Raw genomic sequence first — 21,918 nt, forward strand, 5'->3', positions numbered from 1 at the left:
AGCATCTCTATTGGCCGGGGTGCCACCGGGTTCTCGGGCAGTGGTGCCGGACAGTTGATCTGCTCCGCCTTTGCCGTTCAGCCCTGTACGGAAGACATGCAATATATTATATCTGAAGTATTGACCGAATAGGTCTTCGGAAAACTTATCTTACCGCCGAGGCCAGGTTCTCGATGTCGATTCCGATGTGCTCGGTCTTCTTCGGCCAATTTTTCTGGGCCTTGAAGAGCTGCTTCCGTATATCTTCGTGTGTGGTGCCAAAGAAGCGCTTCAAGGTCCGTGGCTCCTCCGGATTAAACTCCCACACGTGGAGGCCCAGAGCTGGCAGGGAAGAATGCGGCGGAAGAGCATCACTTGAATCACATTTGTGAGACTGGTGTTTGTGCCTAGCCTATTGTACATGCGTTTTTGTAGCATCTTCACCTCCGGTTGGGACCCCCAATCAAGGCCCTTGGAGGTCCATGAGGTGAGTCTCATGGGGGGTCCGGATCTGAAGTCAGGTGTGGCCGTCTAGTTGGCATCACGGGGTTCGGTGATGTCGAACCACTCCTGCTACCACACCTTGACTGTCTCTACGAATGCCCCTTTGGGCCAGACGGCGTTGGGGAGCTTGCTTACCATAGCCCCGCCGCAGTCTGCATGCTGTCCGTCGACCACCTTTGGCTTCAGATTGAAGACCTTGAACCATAGGCCGAAGTGTGGGGGTGCGGAGAAGCGCCTCACACACGACGATAAACGTCGATATGTGGAGGAAGGAATTAGGGGCTAGATCATGGAAATCTAACACGTAGTAGAAAATAAGTCCCCGGACGAAGGGGTGGAGGGGAAACCCTAGCCCCTGGAGGAAATGGGGGATGAACACTATCCTCTCACCAGGCTCTGGAGTAGGAATAACCTGATCTTTGTCTAGGATCCTATGCGCAATATCCGCGAATAGATAGCGCGCGCTCCGGAGATCCTTCACGTCCTTTTCGGTGATGGAGGGGGCTTCCCACTTGCCCTTGGAGCCGGACCCGACCATTGCTGGGGAGGGTGGAAGCGGTGGGAAAGATTGGAGTTGTGGGCGCTAGAGCTTGGAGGTTGGAAGACAAGATGGAGGAAGGCGTGGGGAAAAAGGAGGGATCTTTATCCTCTTATAGGTGGTGAAAATACCAAACGTCCCGCTCTCAAGCCATAAACCTCGCCTGTTCCCAATGAGATCGTGTGTAAAGTGCGGTTGGGTTACCCAAACCATATTGATGAGAATCCCGTAATGGGCAGGCATGATCTCTGTTTTGACAAGACATGCCAATGGAGGCTAGACCTCGAAACGCGAAACGGGAGGCGTGAAAACGGTTCAAAATGTTAAAGAGTCAAGTGTGATGCTTCACCGAAAAATTTGTCAGTAAAACACAATGTTCCCATTTTGACGTATTCCATTCATGGCTAAGGGTTGTATTGATTACGCAGAGCCAGACAGAATTCCTTTATGAAAGAAGCTAACTTAAAATATTCAGGAGAAGGAACCCGCCTTGCAATGCTGAAGATAATATGTGTACTGAACACATCTTCATCAAAGACTGGTTCAGGGGCTACTGAGGGAGTCCTGGATTAGGGGGTCCTCGGGTGTCCGGTCTATTCGATATGGGCTAGACTGATGGGCCATGAAGATAAAGCAGGAGACTATCCCCTGTGTTCGGGTAGGACTTCGATATGCGTGGACGGCAAGTTTGGTGTCCGGATGTACTGTTTCCTTCCTCTGCAAGCGGACTCTGTACAACCCTAGGCCCCTCTGGTGCGTATATAAACCGGGGGGTTTAGTCAGTAGAGGCTAAGAGAATAATCATAGGCTAGACAGCTAGGCTTTAGCCATTACGGTCTCGAGATAGATCAACTCTTGTAACCCTTATACACACAAAATATAATCAAAGCAGGACGTAGGGTTTTACCTCCCTTAAGAGGGCCTGAACCTGGGTAAACATCGTGTCCCTATTGTCCCTTGTTACCATGGATCCTCAGGCACACAACTTGGGACCCCCTACCCAAGATCTGCCGGTTTTGACACCGACACTTACCACTAGAACTAGAACATAAAGCTTATTGGGAAATTAAAGAGCTCAACTATGATTACAAACTTGCCGGTGAAAAGAGGCTATTTAACATTAGCTCACTTGATGAATGGAGAACTCAAGCCTATGAAAATGCCAAGTTTTTTAAAGAAAAAGTTAAAAGATGGCACGACAAAATGATACAAAGGCATGAATTCAATGTAGGTGACCATGTCTTGCTATACAATTCTCGTTTAAGATTTTTTGCAGGAAAACTTCTCTCTAAATGGGAAGGTCCTTATATTATCAAGAAGATTTATCGTTCTGGTGCCATCAAGATCAACAACGCCGAAGGCACCAACCCAAAGGTGGTAAACGGGCAAAGAATCAAACATTATATCTTAGGTACTCCCATAAATGTTGAAACCAATATTATTAATACCATAACTCCGGAGGAGTACATAAGGGAGACCTACCAGAATGCTCCAAACCCCCGAAAAGGAATAGGTATGTGATACAGTAAGTAAACCGACTCCAAAACTTTTCCAATGGCAATTTTACTCCATTTTGGAATATTAAAAAAATAGCAAAATAAAAAGTAGTCGAAAAAGTGCACGAGGAGGCAACAAGCCTTGGGGGAGCGCCTCCGAGCTTGTGGCCACCTCGTCTGCCCCCCCGGACTCTATTTTCTTGTATTACACTCATTTTGGTCGGTAAAAATTCATTATATAATCTCCCGATGGTCTTGACCACCGTACCACAGCAAAATCCTTTGTTCTTGTTTCGAGCTGCTTTTCTGACAGATCTAGATCGCTATGGCGTCCCCAAGCGCACCGAAGGACAAGTTCTTCCAGAAGGTCATCAACCCCTACCTTGCGGAGGTGCTGCAACACCCTCAAACCATTGAGATGCATGAGGGGGTGCTGCACATCCGTGATGTTCAAGGGCCAAAGAGGACTGGAAGCGTGGAGACAAGGCTCGAAGCAATGGAGCAACAAGTCTTCAAGTGCCATGGGATGGTGGAATGGGGACTCAACACCAATCACTCCATGATCACAGAATTTACCCGTGACCACAAGCTTGAGCCAAGAACATTGGTGAGGCCATCTTGAAGCTTCATGAGAAAATCGAGCATCTCCAAGCCCAGATATATGACCTGCAAAACCAAAACTGTGAGTATGAATACATATTGAAGAGGATGAGTTTGGCTGCAGATTTGAGGAACCCAGAGACTCGTTCATCTTTTTACGATGGTGAACCTATGCCTTGGAAGACAGAGGACAAGGCCACAACATCATTAACCTCATCACCACCTCCAAAGAAGGAAAATTGAGTACATCGGTATGGGCACTCCCCTTGGCTTGTGCCAAGCTTGGGGAGGTGTCCCGGTATTGTATCACCATCACATCTTTACCTTTATCAGTTTTCTTTGTTCAATCCTTTTGGTTACATCTTGATCTAGTAGAATAAAAGTTTTTAGTATGATTTAGTCATTGAGTTTTGCTTTGTGATCTATCTATGTAATCGAGTCCGTGAGTTATATAATATAGAGTAGTTTTGAGTTGAGGGCTTTGCTTTCTTGCTATGATCTTGAGAAAAAGAAAAAAGGAATAAAAGAAGTAAAAAAGAGTATATAATGATCTCATGAAGAGTGATGACTTCACAAATAAGAAGTATGATAAATAAAATTTGTTGAGAGTTGACAAACATAGTTTTGGTCATTGTTGGAATTAATAGGAAGTAATAAAGAAAGAGAGGTTTCACATATAAATATACCATATTGGACATCTTTTGTTATTGTGAGCACTCATTAAAAATATTACATGCTAAAAGTCGATGCTGGACAAGGAATACAACATAATGGGTTATGTTTTCTTATATCCGAATAGATGTTATATTGTCATGGATCCTCGAACATGTTGAGCTTGCTTTCCCTCTTATGCTAGTCAAATCTCTTGCACCAAGTAGAGATACAACTTGTGCATCCAAATATCCCTTAAACCAGTTTTGTCATGAGAGTCCACCATACCTACCTATCGATTGAATAAGATCCTTCAAGTAAGTTGTAATCGGTGCAAGCAATAAAAATTGCTCTCCAAATATGTATGATCTTTTACTGTGAAGAAAATAAACTTTATACGAACTTGTGATATGGAAGAAATAAAAGCGATGGACTGCATAATAAATTTCTTTATCACAAGCGGTAATATAAAGTGACATTCTTTTGCATTATTATTTTGTGCATGCAACCATAAAAGCGCATGACAACCTCCGCTTCCCTCTGCAAAGGGCCTATCTTTTGCTTTTACTTTCTACCCTTATACAAGAGTCATGGTGAACTTCACCTTTCCTTTTTACACTTTTTATTTTTGGCAAGCACTATATGTTGGCGAAAGATCCATATATATCCACTCGGATGTAGGTTATCATAAAGTATTATTGTTGACATTACCCTTGAGGTAAAAGGTTGGGAGGTGAAACTATAAGCCCCTATCTTTCTCTGTGTCCAATTGGGGCTTTGAACTCATAAGTACCGCGTGAGTTTTAGCAATTATAAACGACTAAAAGATGGTTGAGTATGTGGACTTGCTATACAAAAGCTTTTACATTGACTCTTTCCGATATTATGATAAATTGCAATTGCTTCAATGATCGAGATCATAGTTTGTTAGTTTTCGATGAAGTTTCTGATTCATACTTTACCTTGTGAACGAATTGTCACTTTAGCATAAAAAATTATATGTCATTATATGTTGTTGTTCTAAAGATGATCATGATGCCCTCATGTCTGTATTTTATTTTATCGACACCTCCATCTCTAAACGTGTGGACATATTTTTCAATTTCGGCTTCCTCTTGAGGAAAAGCAAGATTTAAGCTTGGGGGAGTTGATAAGTCCTTTTCTCTCTTATTTTACAAGATTTACATGAAGAGGGAGAATGCCGGCAGCTGGAATTATGGACCGGAAAGGAGCAAATCTGAGAGACCTATTCTGCACAACTCCAAAAGTCCTGAAAATTTATGGAGAATTATTTTGGAATATATAAAAAATATTGGGCGAAGAAAATACCAGAGGGAACCCACCAGGTGGCCACAAGCCTGGGGGGCCTACCCCCTGGGCGCACCCCCAGGGCTTGTGGCCCCCCTGGAAGGTCTCCGGTGCCCATCTTCTTCTATATGGAGGGTTTTGACCTAGAAAAAATCATAAGGAAGCTTTTGGCACGAAGCGCCGCCCTCTCGAGGTGAACCTGTGCAGAAGCAATCTAGGGCTCCGACGGAGTTGTTCTGCCGGGGAAACTTCCCTCCAGGAGGGGAAAATCGAAGCCATCGTAATCACCAATGATCCTCTCATCGAGATGGGGTCAATCTACATCAACATCTAGACTAGCACCATCTGCTCTCAAAGCCTAGTTCATCTCTTGTATCCAATCCTTGTCTCAAAACCTCAGATTGGTACATGTGGGTTGCTAGTAGTGTTGATTACTCCTTGTAGTTGATGCTAGTTGGTTTATTTGGTGGAAGATCACATGTTCAGATCCTTAATGATATTAAATACCCCTCTGATTATGAACATGAATATGCTTTGTGAGTAGTTATGTTCATTCCTAAGGACAAGGGAGAAGTCTTGTTATAAGTAATCATGTGAATTTGGTATTCGTTCGATATTTTGATGAGATGTATGTTGTCTCTCCTCTAGTGGTGTTATGTGAACATCGACTACATGACACTTCACCATGATTTGGGCCTAGGGGAAGGCATTGGGAAGTAATAAGTAGATGATGGGTTGCTAGAGTGATAGAAGCTTAAACCCTAGTTTATGTGTTGCTTCGTAAGGGGCTGATTTGGATCCACATGTTTCATGCTATGGTTAGATTTATCTTAATTCTTGTTTCGTAGTTGTGGATGCTTGCGAGAGGGGTTGATCATAAGTGGGAGGATTTTCCAAGTAAGGGAAGAACCCAAGCACCGGTCCACCCACATATCAAATTATCAAAGTAACGAACGTGAATCATATGATCATGATGAAAACTAACTTGACAGTAATTCCCATGTGTCCTCGGGAGCACTTTGCTTTATATAAAAGTTTGTCTAGGCTTATCCTTTGCTACAAAAAGGATTGGGCCACCTTGATGCACCTTTGTTACACTTGTTATTTGTTACCCATTATGAATTATCTTATCACAAAACTATCTGTTACCAATAATTTCAGTGCTTGCAGAGAATACCTTGCTGAAAACCGCTTGTCATTTCCTTCTCCTCCTTGTTAGGTTCGACACTCTTACTTATATAAAGGACTATGGTAGATCCCTATACTTGTGGGTCATTAGAGTGGCAACGGCGAGGCACAGGGCGACGTGGTCGAAGTGGTTCTGGTATGGCTCACGTCGGCCGTCGGCGTCGTGGAGGCAGCTCTGCTCGGTTTCAGCTGCTAAGTCCTTGAGGGCGTTGTGAAAGTGCAACTATCCCTGGGTGGTTTCGGTAATTCCTAACAACATATAACTCATTGAGCTAATGCTACTTAAAGATAAACATTTCAGGAAAGCTCAATGATTGACATGGCATGGATGAGAAAAGCGGATCCCTCAAAATTCTAAGGACAAAGAATTGGCTCAAGCTCAAAGCTCAGGACTCTACATATTTTTCATTTTAAGTGATCCAAGATCACATTGAGTCCATAGGAAAAGCCAATACTATTAAGAGGGGATGAGGTGTTGCCTAATGGCTTGCTTCCTCAAAGTGCATAGTGATACGCTCCAAAGTCCTCAACTACTTTCTCACATCCACATATGTCCCAAACCAAAAGTAAAACTCAGCCCCACCGAAACTTTCCATCTGGCGCCATCGAGTTCAGTTGACATAGCCACTGCCAGAAACCCTAGTCTTTTCGGTCTCGCCGATAGGGATCCTGGTCTCACCGAGATGGGATTGTAATCTCTCTGTTTCCCTTTGTAACGTTTCGGTCAAACCGAGATGAGCGATCGGTCCCACCGAGATTGCAATGCAAACTCTCCGTTTCCCTTTTGTAATGTTTCGGTCCAACTGAGATGAGCGAATCGGTCCCACCGAGTTTGCCTGACCAACTATCTGTTAGTCCATTACTGAAGTCGGTCTCACTGAGTTTGTGTAATCGGTCTCACCGAGATTGCGTTATGCCCTAACCCTAACAAAATCGGTCCCATCGAGTTGATATGTCGGTCCCACCGAAAATCCTAACGTTCATATTTTGAACTAAATCGGTCTGACCGAGTTTCATGATTCAGTCCCACCGAGTTTGGTGATTTGTGTGTAACGGTTAGATTTTGTGTGGAGGCTATTTATACCCCTCCACCCACTCTTCATTCATGGAGAGAGCCATCAGAACATGCCTACACTTCCAACATACATTTTTTGAGAGAGAACCACCTACACTTGTGTTGATGTCAAGATATTCCACTCCAACCACATAAATCTTGATCTCTAGCCTTCCCCAAGTTGCTTTCCACTCAAATCATCTTTCCACCAAATCCAAATCCTGTGAGAGAGAGAGAGTTGAGTGTTGGGGAGACTATCATTTGAAGCACAAGAGCAAGGAGTTCATCATAAACACACCATTTGTTACCTCTTGGAGAGTGGTGTCTCCTAGATTGGCTAGGTGTCACTTGGGAGCCTCAGTCAAGATTGTGGAGTTGAACCAAGGAGTTTGTAAGGGCAAGGAGATCGCCTACATCATGAAGATCTACCCGAGTGAGTCAAGTCCTTCGTGGGCGACGACCATGGTGGCATAGACAAGGTTGCTTCTTCGTGGACCCTTTGTGGGTGGAGCCCTCCATGGACTCACGCAACCGTTACCCTTTGTGGGTTGAAGTCTCCATCAACATGGATGTACGATAGCACCACCTATCGAAACCATGCCAAAAATCTCTGTGTCTCCAATTTCGTTTGCACACTCCAAACTCCTCCCTTTACCTTCATATGCAATTGTTTTACTTTCCGCTGCTATACTCTTAGAATTGCATGTGTAGGTTGATTGCTTGACTTGTGCTAAGTTGCCAAAATCTTCCTAGAACTAAAATTCGGAAAATGCTAGATTTTTATTTGGTCAAGTAGTCTAATCACCCCCCTCCAGACATACTTTCGATCCTACAAGTGGTATCAGAGCTTTGGTCTCCATTTGCTTTGATTTCCATAGCTTTTGGTGGTCATAGCCTTGGTTTCACAACCTAGGAGAGTATGGCCTCTAGCAAGGGAAATTACGACCGTAGAGGTCCTTACTTTGATGGTACAAATTTTGCTAGTTGGAAGCATAAGATGAAAATGCATATTCTTGGACATAACCCCGCCGTTTGGGCTATTGTGTGTATTGGCTTGCAAGGTGAATTCTTCGATGGGAGAGAACCAAACCGTGAAGCTACCATGGAAGAGTTGAAGATGCTACAATACAATGGTCAAGCTTGTGATATTCTCTTCAACGGATTATGCCCCGAAGAATTCAACAAAATCGGCCGTCTTGAGAATGCAAAGGAAATTTGGGATACTTTGATTGATATGCACGAAGGTACCGAATCTATCAAGGAATCCAAATTGGATGTGCTCCAAAGTCAGCTTGACAAGTTCAAAATGAAGGATGGTGAAGGCGTCGCTGAAATGTACTCTAGGCTTGCTCTCATCACAAATGAGATTGCCGGCTTAGGAAGTGAAGAGATGACCGATAGATTCATCATCAAGAAGATCCTAAGAGCCTTGGATGGAAAATATGATACCGTGTGCACATTGATCCAAATGATGCCCAATTACAAAGATCTCAAGCCAACGGAAGTTATTGGAAGAATTTTTGCTCATGAGATGTCACTCAAGGATAAGGAAGAGCTTCACAACAAGTCAAGCGGTGCTTACAAAACCTCGTGTGATGCTCCCACATCATCAAGTGAGAAGAAAATCTTCAATGAAGAATTAAGTCTAATGGTGAAGAATTTCAAAAAGTTCTACAAGAGTAGAAGCAAGGAAAGAAGTTCCAAGTCAAGGTCCTACAATGACAAAAGATCTTCTAGTCGTGAGCGTAATTGCTACAATTGTGGAAGACCCGGACACTACTCCAATGAATGTATGCTCCCCTACAAAAGAAGAGAAGATTCTCCCAAAAGAAGGAGTAAAAGAGAAGAATCACCATCAAGAGAGAGAAGGAGTAGAGATGATCGTTATGAACGAAGACCCTCACGGAGAAGCAAGGACTCGGAAAGGAAGGTCAAGTCATCAAGGAGCTACACAAAAAGAAGACATCAAGCTCATGTTGGTGAATGGGTATCCGGTTCCGACTCTGACAATCACTCCGAAAAAATTTATCACTCCGACTCCGAATATACTCAAGATGAAGGTGTTGTCGGACTAGCACTTGTGACAACCAACTCCTACGACATATTTGACTCACCAAATAGGAATTGGGAGATGCTTCATGGCTAAAGGTCCAAAGGTAACACACCCCGAGTATGTTGATTTCAATAGTGATGAAGATGATTTGCTAGGAGATGATGATTTACTTGTTGAAAACTATAGTTACAAAAAGTATGATGAGCTTGCTATTAATCATGATAATCAAGATAAAACGAATGACGATGATAAGAAGGAGATTGAGCGTCTAACTAAAGAACTAAACACTCTTAAGTTAGCTCAAGAAATTACCTTGGAAGATCATCGAGAACTTTTAAAGACTCATGATAAGCTATGCTTTGAAAAGCTCAACCTTGAGCAAGAACATGAGTTTTTAAAGGCAATCAATGATGATCTTCGCAAGAAAAGTTCTTCTTATATTGCCAAGCGTTTACTCTTGTCTACTTACATGCCACAAGTCAAATCTAGTAACAAGAACAAGAAAGATTCTTCATCTAGTAGTAACAACAATCAAGCTAAATCCAATGTTGTTGCTTCTAGTAGCTCTCTTGATTCCACTAATGATTCTATTAGCCAAGTTACACTTGAGCAAGAAAATAGCTTATTGAAGGGAATTATAGAGAAAGGTGTTTACAAGAGCCTTGCCGGAAGTAAGCAATTTGAGGAAATTGTACGCAAGCAAGGAAGACACCGGAAGAATCAAGGTGTTGGTTTTGAACGAAAGTTCAATGCCAATGGAGTTGAGTGGGAAGAAGATCAATACCCCAAGACGAAGTTTGTTCCTCAACAAGAGAAGTATGATCCTACTTCTTTCAAAGGAATACAATCTCAAGATGATCTTCCACCACAAGACCACAAGCAAAAAGGCAAGGACAAGCTTCAAGAGGAGATTGATGCATTCGAGGAAGCACCCAAGGCCTTGGTCAAATGGATTCCGAAGACTACATCAAGTTCTACTTCAAGTACGACTACAACCCCAAGGATTCCCATCAGAATGGTGTGGATCCCGAAGAACAAGAACTAGAGAGTTCTTGAGGGTGACTCCGCCAACCTACTTCACTCTTATCATTTTGGCAAGGACAAGTGCAAACAACTTTCATATCTTGCACTAGTTCAAGGAGTCACAAACCGTCTTGTTGGTAAGACAAGGGACAAGGTAACCTAATGCTTCCATGGACATCATCTTGTGTACACATCAGTCTATGTCTATGGATATACTTGTTTGTTCCTTGTGGGACTAACCCATGTAGGTATTGAAAGTGCAACTCACTCCAAAGGATTGCTCCGAATGATCTACATCAACATTGAGCATCCACATCTTCAACACGTACATGAAGTCATCATCGACAAAACCCAAGGTTAGTTGATCCCTCTTAGGGGGGATATCACATCTAGGGGGAGCTTTACTCTAATCAATTGAGTTAAAGCAACTCTAATGGTGTGAGTACAACAATGCTCTATGTAAAAGTGGTTACCCCACTTGTGCTTAAACGATGAGTATGACCTATGATCAAATGTTCACATTTGACTTCTCAGTCAATATACTCATATATAGATGACCTAGTCATCGCCAATTGCTTGATAGATGCTAGAGTGTGTGCATGCTTCGTCACATATTTCATTTGCCATTTTAAATTGTGTGAGCATGTTGAATGCAAATTTTTCTCATTCGAGGACATCCATTTGTTGCTTTGATTGTTTTGTTTTTTTCTCTTTTGCCAAATGGATGGACAAGAATGCCTAAGAACTTCCTCTAGCTATCTATGATTTTCTCATCTCAAACTCTATTCATGCTACATCACAAAGTTTGATCAAGTCAGATTCGAACCACTTTGTGTGAGGAGCACTCGGAGTTCCCGATTCGTCATAGACTTAAACTTCCAAAACCTCTTTGTGCATTTTGGTCTGACGGATTCATCCTTTTCGGTCCTACCGAGATCACTTAGTTGATCTAGGTTTTCAATCTCGGTGCAACCGATTAGAACCTTTCGGTCACACCGAGTTGTAGTAACTGCCTGCAGTTTTGCATCTTGGTGCCACCGAGTTGTTCCACTCGGTCACACCGACAGGGTCAGGTTATATATACCGACGGGCCAAATTTTGGAATTTTTTTCGAAACCCTTCGCCCGTGCATAACCTACTCTGCCTCTTCGGGTCTCCGGATCATCTTCTCGCTGCTAGTGACCTCCCGCCGGTGGTCTCCGCCGCTGTCAACGGCAATCTGCTCCGCCGTTGCCGCCGTAGCGAACACTCGCCGCATTAGGGTAAGTGTTCGATCCCTTATGCTGTCTTTTTCACTCCGATTCCTAGCACAAGGACAATGCCATGTTTCTTGCCACGATTGAGATTCATCCATCCAGCTAAAACTTCCTTAGGTCTAGATTGATTCGAAAATTTTAGGGTTAGCTCTGCGCAGAACTCATCTCGGACCGACCGAACTGTAGAAATCGGTCTCACCGATTCGGCCTTGGCCACTGCACATGCGCTCCTCGGTCTGACCAAAATGCGCAAATCGGTGTGACCAAGTTCAAGATTCTGTGAAACCTTAGCAATCTCGGTGCCATCGAACTGCGACTCGGCCCTACCAAGTTCACTAGTTTAGGTTCCAAGTGTTGCTTCGGTATCACCGAGTTTGTCAATTCGGTAGCTCTGAGATCACTTCTGTAGAGAACTAATACTAAACTTTTTGACTCAATTGTTTTGCAAAACTCCTGTACTTTTTGATGCTCATCTTCTCTACCTCATCTATAATCTATTCACAGGGTCTGCTGATAGTTTGCCTGCAAGATGTCTGATCAAAGTGATAGCCAGAACAAATATGAAGAATAGGTTCAGATGAGTGAGGGCACTAGTCCCTCCAGCTCTTCTGATGATGGAAGCAGGAGCACACCAAGTAACTTGCCAAAGGCATCTACCAGGACAAGGAAGAAGAAAACTTCTGATTCAGAGGTTGAAGATTATCTGGCTATTGAGGATGAGGCCACTTCAAGGAAAAATGTGCCGAAGAAGGAGTATGGCACAACTACTACAACAAAGCCAGGGATGCATAAGAAGGCACCGGCAAAGAGAGTTCCTATGTCTAAGGCCAGAGCATCCACTGCTGAAACCTCCAAGACAACTGAAGAGGCAGTTGGAGAAGGGAAGAACATGAAGGAAAGGGTCAAGAAGACCACTGCCAGAGTGCTTGGCAGATCATCAATAATGAGAGGCTCAGATGAAGAGGAAGAGGATGTTGCACCAGCACCCAAAGCACAAAAGCTCATGGGAGATGCAGTCAGATCAGGGGCTACTCCATCTAAACCCAAAGCTGCTCCCAAGGCTACTGAGCTCAGAAGCCTAAACCCAAGAGAAGCACTAGAAACATTCCTGTTGAGGAGAAAAACAAGGCCCCAGTGCCTGAAGCCACTGAAGAAGAAGAAGATGACTCAGTTGTGTTGAGGAAGATGAAGCCCCTCCCTGACCACAATGATACACATCCTGTGGCAGAAAACATGAAAATCAAGAAGGATGCAAGACTGAGGTTATGGAGACAGTCTGATCCATATGCTGTCAGGAGGAGGACTGCTGTGGACTACAGATTTCACACCAAGGAACAACAAGACTTTTATGAGACAATCCTGCTTGACAAGAAGCCCATTGTGTGTGACATGAGATGGGTTGACTGGGAGTACATCAAGGAGAATGAAGATCACTATCCAGGTGTATATGACAGCTTCAAGGCATGTGGAGTTGATACCTTTGTGGCCCAGAAGCTCACCAAGTGGAACGATGAGCTAATCATGCAGTTTTACTCCACTGCCCACTTCTACCCATATGGAAAGATCATTTGGATGTCCGAAGGTACAAGGTACCAATCTTCTATTGATGAATGGGCTAAGCTGATCAATGCCCCTGCAGAGCATGAAGATGACTTGGATGTTTATGCTGAGAAGAAGAAAGACCACAACACAATGGCCAACATATACAGAGAGATCCCAGATGATGCTTTAGAGACTCATAAGTTTGGATCTGTCCACTTCTTGTTGTCTGGTCTGCCTACCATCAATTGGATCCTCAGACACACATTGCTACCCAAGTCAGGTGATCACAAGATGATCAGAGGACATGCCATCAACTTGCTACATTTGTTTGATGTTCCTCAAAAATTCAAAGTCATGAGTCTGATTGTGGAGACAATCAAAAGGACAGCAGCTGATCAAAAGAGGAGTTGTGAGTATGCCCCACAAATTCAGGAGCTCATCAACTCAAAGATGGGCACATGCAAGTATCTTTTGGATAAGGAGCACCTACCCATCTACGCTGAATTTGAAGACAACACTGTTGTCATGGATGAAAATGAACCATCTTCACCTCAAGCACATGAGAAGAGAGAAAAAGCTAGGGCAGAGAAAGCTGCAAAGATGCCAAGTGTTGAGGAGGCATCTCAGGTTTTCTTGAAGTCCAAGCAAGATCAGCTTGGATATCTGATCCAATCCACCTTGAGGATTGAGAAGGGCTTGGCCACCCTGACTCAAAACCAGGAGAGCTTGGAGAGGATCATTGAGCAGAAATTCTATGATCTTGATGTCAAAGTAACTGAGATTCAGTCAGCAATTGAGCAATTTCAGGAGGAAGTGGAGGAGAAGAAGGGCAAGTCAACTACAGATGCTTTTGCTAGAGTGCCCCGAAGCCAGAGGTCTGTTGTAGTGCTAGTCACAGATACTAGAGCTACAACATCAGCTCCAGCAGCCATAGCTTCAGTGCCACCTCCAGCAGCCACTCCATCAGCTCCATCTACTTCATCGGAAGCCTTCGTCCTTGGAGTTCTCTCTACACCACCTCCCGAAGATCAAGCCTGAGAGTCATTTAGCACTATGCATTTTTGAACTTTTTGGTAACTTGTTGCCAAAGGGGGAGAAAAATGTATAGATCATAGGCTTCGAGAGAGAGTGTTCTTTTTTATCTCTCTTGCTATTTTGGTTGAACTTCTTTATTGAGTGCTTGTGTGAGATACTTTATTATGTCCTTGTGAGATACTTGTTGATCATGTGTTTGATCATATGCTACCCTTAATGCTTGTTGGATGATATCATCTCTTATATCCTTATATGATCATTCACTAGCTTGGTGATGAGTGCATGCTTTCAATTCTATCATTTTGAGTGCTCCACCAAGATGTATGTGACATGGAAGAGTAACCCATGATCCTAATCGATTATGCATTTGCATTCAAAAGCAAATTTTAAATAATGCACAAATTTAGGGGGAGCTCTTGCTTATCACATACTTCTCAAAGAGACGATGTTTTTTTCAATCTTACTTATCATTTGTCGAAGCTTTGATCTATATGTTGTCATCAATTACCAAAAAGGGGGAGATTGAAAGTGCAACTATCCCTGGGTGGTTTTGGTAATTCCTAACAACATATAACTCATTGAGCTAATGCTACTTAAAGATAAACATTTCAGGAAAGCTCAATGATTGGCATGGCATGGATAAGAAAAGTGGACCCCTCAAAATTCTAAGGACAAAGAATTGGCTCAAGCTCAAAGCTCAGGACTCTACATCTTTTCATTTTAAGTGATCCAAGATCACATTGAGTCCATAGGAAAAGCCAATACTATTAAGAGGGGATGAGGTGTTGACTAATGGCTTGATTGCTCAAAGTGCTTAGTGATATGCTCCAAAGTCCTCAACTATTTTATCACATCCACATATGTCCCAAACCAAAAGTCAAACTCGGCCCCACCGAAACTTTCTATCCGGCACCACCGAGTTCAGTTGACATAGCCACTGCCAGAAACCCTAGTCTTTTCGGTCTCACCGATAGGGATCTCGGTCTCACCGAGATGGGATTGTAATCTCTCTGTTTCCCTTTGTAACGTTTTGGTCAAACTGAGATGAGCGATCGGTCCCACCGAGATTGCAATGCAAACTCTCTGTTTCCCTTTTGCAACGTTTCGGTCCAACCGGGATGAGCGAATCGGTCCCACCGAGTTTGCCTGACCAACTCTCTGTTAGTCCATTACCGAAATTGGTCTCACCAAGTTTGTGTAATCGGTCTCACCGAGATTACGTTATGCCCTAACCCTAACAAAATCGGTCCCACCGAGTTGACATGTCGGTCCCACCGAAAATCCTAACGTTCACATTTTGAACTAAATCAGTCTGACCAAGTTTCATGATTCGGTCCCACCGAGTTTGGTTATTTGTGTGTAATAGTTAGATTTTGTGTGGAGGCTATTTATACCCCTCCACCCACTCTTCATTCGTGGAGAGAGCCATTAGAACATGCCTACACTTCCAACATACATTTTCTGAGAGATAACCACCTACACTTGTGTTGAGGTCAAGATATTCCACTCCAACCACACAAATCTTGATCTCTAGCCTTCCCCAAGCTGCTTTCCACTCAAATCATCTTTCCACCAAATCCAAATCCTATGAGAGAGAGTTGAGTGTTGGGGAGACTATCATTTGAAGCACAAAATCAAGGAGTTCATCATCAACACACCATTTGTTACCTCTTGGAGAGTGGTGTCTCCTAGATTGGCTAGGTGTCACTTGGGAGCCTCCGTCAAGATTGTGGAGTTGAACCAAGGAGTTTGTAAGGGCAAGGAGATCGCCTACTTCGTGAAGATCTACCCGAGTGAGGCAAGTCCTTCATGGGCGGCGGCCATGGTGGGATAGACAAGGTTGCTTCTTCGTGGACCCTTCGTGGGTGGAGCCCTCCATGGACTCGCGCAACCGTTACCCTTCGTGGGTTGAAGTCTCCATCAACGTGGATGTACGATATCACCACCTATCGGAACCACGCCGAAAATCTCCGTGTCTCCAATTGCGTTTGCACACTCCAAACTCCTCCCTTTACCTTCATATGCAATTGTTTTACTTTCCGCTGCTATACTCTGAGAATTGCATGTGTAGGTTGATTGCTTGACTTGTGCTAAGTTGCCAAAATCTGCCTAGAACTAAAATTGGGAAAAGGCTAGATTTTTATTTGGTCAAGTAGTCTAATAACCCCCCTCTAGATATACTTTTGATCCTACACGTTGTGGTAGCGGTTGCGTTGTATGACGATGTTGGGGTACCGGCTCCGGCATGATGGAGGAGGGCGGCGGTGGATTGGGCGCGATGGGGTGGAGTACGGAGGAGGCTGGGATTTCGCGGCTGGTGGAGAGGGCGTTTTGGCGCACACAGAGTATGATTGGGGAAACAGGGGGATGGGGAACTAAGGGAGAACAATGTTTCGGTTTTGGACGCGCTTGTTTGAAATTTGGGAAAAGTTACAAACTTTGCCCCCATCTAAAATTTCAAACATATTGCGGGTTGGGGGTAGGACAGTAATCTTAGGTGTCCCAAATAGTGGGCGGGATAGATTTCGGCCGAGCGCATGGGTGTTTAGGCGCCCACAATGTATGAATGCTTCCTGGAGGCGGTTGACTTGCGTCTTGGTGAATTTACAAACCTGCCCCGGTTTAGACCTTTGCACATCGGTCCTACATGCTACATGGTTCAGAGTCAGGACAGTAATTTCCTACCACCAAACATTAGTATTGCGCGGTTTTGGGCGACCAGAGGCTTATTTGGCGCTTCGTTCAATACTTGGGAGCAGAAGCATTAACGTTTACAGTTCTCTTGAATTGAACTTTCAGGATTTGTCAAACTTCAAAAATCTTGACTCTTGAAAATCCTAAAACTACGATTATTTTGGAATGGAGGGGGTACATTTGAATATACATTGTACACAAGTATATATTAAAAATATGCATCTTAGCTCAATTCATGCATGATTGGAGATATAATCTCCTTGGTTGCAAAAAATAGTTAGACATGCATGCGTATGAATATATAGCATGTTCAAACGCACAACAAAGATTGATGCCCCCTTTTAGATCTGATTTAAAAATTCCATTATCTTGAATTCAAATAGATGAATGCACTTCTTGTGAATTCGAATATTTGAAACCACCTTTATGTTGAATTGAACATGTATTCTATCGTAGCTAGCAATTTGGAATGTATCCACATATGAGATAAATGTATATAGTGCCTGACACTAACAATACCGAGTGCACTAATTAATGTTTATATATGAATTGCAAAAGCCATGCATTGTTTGGATTTCAAACCATTCTCACTCTATGGATCGATAATATGATATAAACCCATAACATGCTCGAATTCAATAAAGTATGGGTGTCTGATAGACCAATGTTCGTTCATACGCAAATTGCAAAATTCATGATCTTATCCAAAAAATTTAATGCAATTTATATTTTAATTTAATGCATAGAACCGTCTTTTACGCGCAGATGCACTATGTCTCGGCTTGTCCTCACACATGTTCTATATATCTCTCTACCTGACGCATAAATGCACACACTTTATATACATTGGCATTTATCTCTCACACATGCTCAACTCTCCCGGGGTGTCTCACACACACTCTCTATATATATCTCTCTCTCTCTTACTACTACGTACCACTCCTTTCACTAATCTCAGTTGGAAAACACTATTTCTCTCACATACATATATACACACACGGTCTCTGATGGCCCTCTATATGCACATACATGTGCCTACGTGTCTCCCACATGCACATTATCTTTAGGCCTCTCTCGCACACATTGCCCCCGCCTCTCTCTTACTAGTTGGCACATATGATTTCATCAGATCATTCGATGAGATATCCCTGACTGTTAGGCTGTATGGTAATATGAGGCAAAGTTGTACCCAAGTATGGGCCCTTGCAGTTGAGGAAAAATCCTACTCCTGGTACTGTATATTTGTGATAGGGGTGTGTACAAAGTACACGTGAATACCATGCATTGTGTGTGTATGTATACTATTGACGAACTAGCCTTCGGGCTTATATAACTTACTTGGGGCCTAGGGTTACAAATCATATATAGTCGGCTTATCATCAGTGGGGATAGAGTCCTCCACGACTCTGGTAGCTTCATCTTGTACGTCGAGTCCTCCATGGGCTTCGTATAATGCGTCTCGGTCCAACCTATGTGGCGTAGGATGGAAACAACCCATGAGTCCTCAAGTCGACCCACCACAACTAGAAATGATGTGCCCACCACACCCCACACACAATCAGACACTAAGAAAATAGGCATATACAATAGTACAAAGTTATACATGAAAGTTAATTGCATGGTGCATCAAATATATTTGTTCCGCATTGTGAATGTTTATATCTTCTCCTAAAAAATTAGTCACGGGAAAGAGAAACGAACGTCATATCTCTCTTTGTCTCCACCGCACACCCCCTCTCTCTACACCACTTTCACGTACACACACAAACTATCTCTCGGCCCTCTAAAAGTATGCCCCTAACACATTCACGCATGACGGTCCCTGTATTTCAAGAGAAAGCACTATACAATCACTAGACCTCAGAATATGCTCATTACGGTCACCGTATACATTCTTGTGGTGATCATACGGTATCTAGCTCACCATACATCTCTGTATTTTGTTGATGACACTGACGGTCATTGTATTTGATGTGTGCTCTGTATTTTGTTGACGACACTTACGGTCATTGTATTTGAAGCGAAAGCATGATATGGTCACTGGACTTCATAATAAGCTCATTGCGGTCACCATATACATTTTGTGGTGCTAACCAACCCGTTGTTGGATGGTTAGGAGGAAAGTGGTATCTCCATCCCATGAGGGTTAAAGTCCTAGTGCTCACATTTATCCTGGATTAATTTCAGTATTTCCGGCGATGTGTGTTTAGTGGGAGGAGACATTCCCCTCGACTACGAGGCGTCTATGGTGACTTCGTAAAATCTCAAGATGATATGTTGGCTCACTCCCTCAAAGGTGCTCATAGGGGTAGGGTGTGCGTGTGTGCGCTTATAGCGGTGAGTGTTTCACTACTGCAGGATGCTGCTAACGCTACACTACGATCAGAGACCCTTCGACGAAACTATGTGTGATGCCATAATCGCAAACGGTGGTGTAAAAAAACTTCCAAAAAATGTGCAAAACGTTTGCAATGGAGGATGCATCAAACACGGTTCTGATTTTAGTTGTGTGTGCGATGCAGGGCATACGGTTCGGCTCGATTAACTGTTTGCGATGAGGAGGAACAAAAGAAATAGGCAGCCAGATGAAGGTGTGTGCGATATACAGCATACGGTTCACTCGGATGAACTGTTTGTGATTAGGCAACACAAAAGAAACGGTCAGCCAGATCAAAGGTGTGTGCGATATACGGCATGCGGTTCACTCGAATGAACTGTTTGCGTTGAGACATGAGAATAGAAACGGTTCAACTTAACAAGATGTGCATGATATGCGGCAAACAGGTCTGTAATCGGAAACATGTGTGAAGACAGTTAACAACATAGACGATTACTGCTAACAAGCTGTGTGTGTTGTGAGCAAACGACTGGTGGTATACAATTGTGAGTGATTGATGAAAACATCACCGACGTGTTCCATTGTTTAGTCCGTGTGCGATGTGATTTTCTTTGTCCGCACAACATATATGCTCTGTCTACAGAGCATCAACATATATACTTAAAAAGACAACATTGCATAACCAAATTAAGCATACAATTACACAAGTGACTACACACATAACATTTCCACACACCAAAGTAAGCAATTGCATGCATACTAAAGTAGGAGAAACTAGGATCTAATCATCTACTTATTGTTGTGACGATGCTTGCCATTGCTCTGCTTCCGGCTAGATCCCTGGCCATTTTGGGGAAGGAGGCACTTCCTCATGTCAACGATCCGCCTGTACATGTCGTAGCTCGTGTACGCCTCCTTGGTCGCGTACACGACGTGAGCTTGGTCGAGTTTCTCCATCCAGGCCGAGTGCCAAGCACGCTACTCCTTGTTGCATGAATCCTTCATGTCTCTATAGTAGGGGGCGATGATAGCCTCGGCGAGGTGAACCAGTGAGTCCACATGCTCCTTGCTGCCCTAGATCTTGTATTGGCCCTGTATGTCGACAAGATTCTGGCAGGCTATGCCCGAATTCTCGAGCGCCTTTTCATTGTTGGTGATGTCCACCATAGAGAACATGTAGTGGGGGCTGTTGACAAACCTAGCGAAACGCTCACAAGGCCTTGTGGCCAGGCAGTAGTGGTAGACGAGGACGTGGTGGCGCATGCACATCTGGGCGATGGTGACCTTGGGACAAGACCCGGCACGAGCGCGGGTGTACTTGAGGTCGAACTCGACCACCTTTTACTTCTCCTCGGCAAGCAACAACTCCATGATCTGGATGGAGTGCTCCACCCAGACCAGGTCATTGGTGTACACCACCGAGAGGTCCATGAACCTTCTAGGGGTGTCCACCACGGCACGCATGGTGAACTACTGCTCATCATCGGCAACCGCTCAGAGCGCCATTGGAGCCGCGCAGGATACCCTCTAAGAATTTCTCATGGTGGGTGTGCTTCTTGCAATGGTGGGGCGCAATCGAAAGCTTGGCCGATGTAATAAATGGGGGCAGCCGACCTGTAATCGTCATGTCTTGTCACGACGTTCATAGTGGAGGATTCCAGTGCACACTTGACAACACCGCATCGCACGCGTGGGCTCGAAGAGGTGCCAAATGTATCGTCAGTGAGCCTGTTCCCGTGCTACCGCGCAGTTCACCCGCAAGGTTCCCGCCCGGCTAGTTTGGCCACGCGTCGGCTTGAAGAGGGACAAATCGTGGGAGTTTATTGGCAAAACGCTTTGTAAAAACGAAGTGTGTGGAATGACTTCGGTCATAAGTTTACACGTGGGTGATATGGTCAAAGTTACACATAAGGGTGATGATGGACACTCGAGTGCGATAATTAATTATGCGCTCTACAGGGCACGCGCGGGAAGAAACCAACTGTGTGCAATAATGTCGAAGATCATAGTCGAATTAGCTATACAAATCGTGTGCTGTGAGATCGACAAGGTAAACAGATTCGAGAATGGTTAATAAAATCTAATACCATTGCATATTAAGGTCAAAATAGTGCTACCAATATACGAGTCTCATATGATGCCATTTCAACAATTGTACCACAAAAGCTTGAAATATTACAGGGTTCAAATTCCAGAGTTATATGGCTCAAATTCGAAGATTACAAGGTTCAAACTGATATTAGAAATGAAATTCAGCTCATCAGCTACAAAAGCTCGCATTGATCCACTGAACATGGATATCAGAGAGGTTCAAACTAATATTACCACTTCTAAGTCTGGTTTCGAAACCTCACAATTTTTGCAAAGGGGCCAGCCACCGAGAAGTCATGTATGGGGTTGACACGATGACTTCCGATTACTCTGTCATTTGAAGTTCCAAAATAAAATTCAGCATTTTTGGAGCCTATTCCATTCCGCTGTAGGCGCCGGCGCTGATCAACAAACCATTAATTTTTGTGAAATAAATATAGGGAAAACCTCATTTCCTTCAGCACCCTTGCTCTGAGAACAAAGAACATGGCGAATATAGTCTCCGGTAAGGTCCCTCGGTAAGAGTTCAAAGAATTTTTGAGAGATGTAGATCTAGGCATTCGACGTG

The sequence above is a fragment of the Triticum dicoccoides genome, chromosome 5A (assembly GCF_002162155.2).
Source record: "Triticum dicoccoides isolate Atlit2015 ecotype Zavitan chromosome 5A, WEW_v2.0, whole genome shotgun sequence".
In the NCBI taxonomy this organism is placed as follows: Eukaryota; Viridiplantae; Streptophyta; class Magnoliopsida; order Poales; family Poaceae; genus Triticum; species Triticum dicoccoides.